We start from the raw sequence: 5,888 nt of genomic DNA, 5'->3' as shown, positions 1-5,888 counted from the left end.
TACATGTATAACAGTGTAAAAGGTTGTTCGGTCTCACAATTTGTCACTTTTCCATTTTTTTTAACACTAACAGATCATACCATTCATTCTTTGGTGTACCAACCACATTTCTGTCAATTCATATTATTTTATTTTAATTTTGATGTCCTACATCAACTTATATTTTCTTAATTATATATTATTGTACACTGGAAGTGCATTTTGCTAATTTTTGGTATATAAATTAATATGCAGCTTGATCTATTATGTATGATTTATAAATAAAAATATATTTTTTGAATAGTCTTTAACAAACTAATTGAGATAACATAGCTCTTATTGCTGGATTTTGATTCTTGAATAACAACTTCATTTTTTTTGTTTTAGCCATTCATTAATGTAAAGAACCTTATATATTTATGCGCTTAGCTGGAGGATTGTGAGCCACACTGTACTTTCTATGAGAAAAATATATCTATATTCTTTGATGTTAGAATATTTATTGGATAATGTAGAATGCAACAATGATGAGGGATTTAAATAATTTATACAAGCATGATTCCTTTTTCATAAATTTATCAAAAAGAATAGGTCACATTTCAGATAATAAAATTATAGTATATGTTAATTTAATTACAGCTAATAGCAGTTATTGCAACATTTAGGTATTTTTAAAATAGGATAAAATTAATGAAAAATAAAAATTAGCCAATAATTAGTCAACATGCATTTTGGATGTATAGTTCTAAAAATTCAAGTGTGTAGTTTTTGGAATTTTTAGATGTGCAAACTTTACATAAATAATTGTAAACTAGTAACTATGCATAATAGAATAAAATGACAGTTATAACTAACTCAGACATAATCACATTCTGAGATGTAGTAATTCTCACTGTCCTATCATCTTAGAGTACATGAGGCAGAGAGGAGGTCCAAGGCCGTTCCGAAGCCTAGATTCATGGTTTACTCATGCAAGCTTTCTTAGCTTCGTGAAGGAGGAGTGGAGAGGTTTGGGGGAGATGCAGTTCACTGACAAGTTGAAGGCTTTGACAATCCTATTAAGGAATTGGCATAAGACTAATTTTGGGGACATGGACAAGAAGATTACGAAGTTTGAGGAAGAAATCAAGAAGATTGATGACTTGGTAAGCAATGGCGTGTATGATGGAACGATGGAGGCTAGAAGAAAGGCGTTGGTTACTTGCTGTGAGAAGTGGTATGTCAGAAAAGAAGTCCATTGGAAACAGATGTCCCGGTCACGTCAAGCAAAGGAGATGGACAAAAATACATGATACTTTCACAACATAGCCTCAGCAAGACGGAGGAACAATAGGATTGATACATTGATAATAGACGGTAGACTGGTGAGGAACCAAGCTAGAATAAAAATTGCTATCAAGGAGTACTACAAAGATTTATATCGCCAGGAAAATTCCCCTATGCTGAGCTTCAGAGATGGTTTGGTAAGTAGGATAGAGCAGAAAGATGCTGTAAAGTTGGAGGTGATGCTGACAGCTGAGGAGATCAGGGAAGCTGTGTGGGATTGTGAGTCTTCTAAGGCACCAGGGTGCGATGGGTACAACATGAATTTTGTTAAGAGGTGTTGGGGCGAGATTGGGCCTGAATTCACGGCTGCAGTGCTGGGGTTCTTTCAGACGTCAAGGTTGCCAACAGACTCTAACATCACTTGGGTGGCGTTAGCACCAAAGTTCATAGGGGCAAAGGAGATTAAAGATCTGCGACCTATCAGCATGGTAGGATGCGTTTACAAGGTTATTTCCAAGGTGCTGGTCAAGAGGATAAGACCAGTGATGCCAGCATTAGTAGGGGAAACTCAGAGTGCGTTTGTAAGGGGTAGGAAGATACATGATGGGGGCACTTATCGCATGTGAAACAGTAAATTGGCTTAAAGTGAGAAAAAAGGAGGCGGCCCTAATCAAGCTAGACTTCCAAAAGGCATATGATAGAGTCAAGTGGAGCTTTGTGGACATAGTACTGCAAAAAATGGGGTTTGGCCATAAATGGAGATCGTGGGTTATGGAGTGTGTCTCCACAGCGTCTATGTCGGTTCTGATAAATGGGTCACCTTCCAAGCCATTCAAGATGGAAAGAGGTCTGAGACAAGGTGACCCGCTTTCTCCGTTCTTATTTGTACTGGTTGTGGATGTTTTACATCGGTTGGTGGGAGAGGCAGTCAGGAGTGGGCGGATATCACCTTTGTTGATCGGTAGGGATAGTGTAGCTCTGTCACATCTTTAGTTTGCTGATGATACGATTCTGTTTTGCCCACTAGAGGAGGACACTATCAAGAATTACAAGCGGCTATTGAGATGCTTTGAGTTGATGTCAGGTCTCAGTATTAATTTTGACAAGTCGAGCTTGATTCCGATAAACTGTGAAGAACAATGGATCCAGAATATGTGCCAGTTGCTGGGGTGTAAAGGTGAGACCCTTCCAGTTAAATACTTGGGTATCCCCTTACGAGGAAATCCGAGGTTAGTGAAGACCTGGAAGCCTATAATAGACAAAGTCGAGGAGAAGCTCAGTCTATGAAAAGCTAAACTTTTGAATAAGGCTGGGAAGTTGGTTCTGATAAAATCAGTCTTAAATAGTTTGCCTGTGTACTATTTGAGTTTGTTCAAGCTGCTGAAAGCTGTTGCTGAGAAATTGATTTCACCGCAAAGGAGGTTCTTGTGGAGTAAGGATGATGGTAGTAATGGAATGGCATTAGTCAAATGGGAAGTGGTGCAGGCCCCGAAAAAACTAGGCGGGTTGGGAGTTGGGGATGCTATGGTTCGTAACACCGCTATGTTGTTTAAGTGGTGGTGGAGGTTTGCTAAGGAGGATTGCCCATTGTGGAAGAAGGTGGTTTGCTCCTGCTATAATCTGAACCCCTATGAGATGCTGTCAACTCAAGTGTTACCTATTAGAGGAGGACCGTGGAAGGATATCTGCCATCTACATATAGTGAATGACCATATAAAGGATAAGATGATTACAGGCTTGTCTATGGAGGTTGGTGATGGGCGTCGTACGCGGTTTTGGGAGGATATTTGGTTGCTTGGTGGGCCTCTAAAAGAGCGGTTTCCCAGGCTTTTCTCTGTTTCAAACCAACGTGGATCTGTTATAGGGGATTGTGGGTTTTGGGACGGGTTAGAATGGATTTGGAACTTCTAATGGAGGAGAGAGCTCTTTCAATGGGAGTTGGGCCTACTGGGTCAATTACATGAGACATTGAGACCTGTGTAACTAGTAGTTAACAGAGAGGATAGGGTAGTATGGAAATATGAGAGACAAGGAATTTATACAACTAACTCATTTGTTCAGGTTTTGCAGGAAGCGATACTCCCGGAGGAGGTGACAAGCTACAGCTTTACAAAGACCATCTGGAAAGGGTTAGTTCCCCCTAGAGTAGAACTATTTGCTTGGTTTGTCCTACTGGGTAGGGTGAATACAAAGGAACGGTTAAGCCGGTTGGGGATCATTAATCAGGACAACAACGTCTGTGTTCTATGTAATAAGTATGCGGAGCACGTGCACCACTTGTTTCTATGCTATGATTTTACTTGACAGGTGTGGAGTGCTTGGTTAGCAATGATTGGACAACAATGGTCTGTTGCAGGGTCAATGAGAGAACATTTTTTGAGTTGGACAGAGGGACCAAGAAGGAGAGAGGATAGAGAGCAACGACTGAGATGCTTCTGTGCGATCGTTTAGAATATCTGGCTAGAGAGAAATAGAAAGATCTTCCAGAATAAAAGCAAAGGTGTTGAAGATATCACTCACATGACTGTGTTGAGCCACAAAGAGTGGAGTTGTGTAGATCCCTTTAGTTGTTGATGGCAATGCCGGAAATGACAAGAAGCTTCTTTTATTGGTACTATGTTTATTTTATTTGATTGTTAGCTTCTATTTGACTGCTCCACTGTATTGTGTTGAGCTCTTTCTTTTCAAAAAAAAAAAATCGCTGCATGTTTATTTTTGACCTGGTAATAGTAGGAAAGCATAAATTGCTCAGAGCATTTGAACAAAATTACACAGATCTCATGTAAACCAAAATAAGAGCACACCACGTGTATTAACTAGTTGATTCTAGCTACTAGCTAGGTCTGGCTGTATTAATAAGAGTCAATTACACAGTATAACAAAATGATCATAATTCATAAGGTCACGCATGAGACAATTAACATAGGCTATTAAATGCACAACATACAAGCTTAAGTGAATCTTTATGAAGCATAAAGTTTTAGTGCTAAATTTTTATTTTGGTTTTAATATTTGCATTTTTTTTATTTCAAACATCTTATTTTATTTAATTTTAGTTTTGTTAAAATTAATTTTTTCCCAACATATTCATTTTTCTATTATTATTTTCTTTTAAATAACAGCAACAATCATAATTATAGGAACCATAATGGTAATTAGTGTTTAATAGTAAAAATAATAGAAGAATAATAAAAGAAAAAATAATATTCTGAAAAAAGATTTAAAGAATAAAAAATGTTTGAAAAAATATTTAATTTTGATTAAAATATAAAAATATGGCAATAAAATCTAGAAACAAAATAAAACTTAACCCAAAACTAACAAAAGGACAACAAAGAATAGTTTACCCATAAATTAATTCAAATAGGGAATTTGCTGGATTTCAGATTTTCTGACTTCATGAGTTAATTTTATTGATGGTTAATTTATTAATTTGTTGAATGCTGGTGCGATTCTGAATTCAATTTAATTTGCATTCTGAGTTTGGAATTGGATTCAATTTAGTTTTTATTGCTTATGTGTTAAAAAAGTGCCGTTATTCTTTAGAATAAACGGTACCTGAAACATGCAGTGCGATGAGTGAATCCATGTTTATGGCTGCTGTGTTAAACTATCCCAAAACCTCCTTCAAAATCAACCCCACACCCGCTCTTCCGCCTCCCCCAACCTCCTCCACACTCACTTTCAAACCAAACAACAACATCCCCATACTCTCCGTCGCTGCACAACCACAACAACAAGAACACACCGCTCTGCTCGACACTCTTCTCAACAGCACACGCAAGAACAAGTGTTCCAATCCATCAGAACCACCTCCCCCTTCAACTACCTCTTCGAAACAAATCTTCACCATACAATTCCCGCCCTCACCTCCAAAACCAGGGAAACGGTACATATTTCTCTCTTTAATCCCTCTCCAATTTATCTACTCATTAATACAAAAGAATGGAAGTCGAGATTTCTGGTAAAATTGCAACAGTAATATAAAAGCACATAACATTGTACTAAAAAAATCATTTAAAAAATTGATGAATTTGGTTACCTATGGTCTTATGACAGAGTGCATTTGATAGAGTCCTTGCCTCAATTCCCTTCAAGGGACAGGTTTTGTGTTATTATTCTCTATCCTTGTACTCTGTATGAACTGTTTACTTGGTGCTTAACTAGACAAGCTTGTGATGATTTGAGAGAACCCAATATATAACTGCTAATGCCGTTGTGTCCACTCCTGATCCTAATGTTACCATAGCAAAGAAATGTTATGTTTTTCCCGTTGAGTTTGTTGGTGAGTGTTTTGTTAATTGGTATTTCGGATTGGTGCTTGCAAACACATTTTATCAAATGATTTCAATCGCTATGAATTGGCATATATATTTGGTATAGGTTATGGAGGACGAGTTAGTTTGCTAGAAATGATAGCTTGAAAAGTACGATAAAAATAGAATTTCCCAGAGCAACTGGGATAAAAGTAAATATTGCAATTATCATTAAGTGCTCTAAGTTTATTCATACTACCCAAACTTCAACATGCTATGCTTATTCTTTATCATATTGTTCTCAATTTTATCAAAATATTTTTTTTACAAAAGCAGAGACGAGGATTATAGAAACTGTTTGTTGCCACCTTATTACTTCTGTAGCTA

Source organism: Arachis ipaensis, chromosome B1, assembly GCF_059453495.1.
Source record: "Arachis ipaensis isolate K30076 ecotype BB chromosome B1, ASM5945349v1, whole genome shotgun sequence".
NCBI lineage: Eukaryota > Viridiplantae > Streptophyta > Magnoliopsida > Fabales > Fabaceae > Arachis > Arachis ipaensis.
This window is presented reverse-complemented; position numbering follows the sequence as displayed.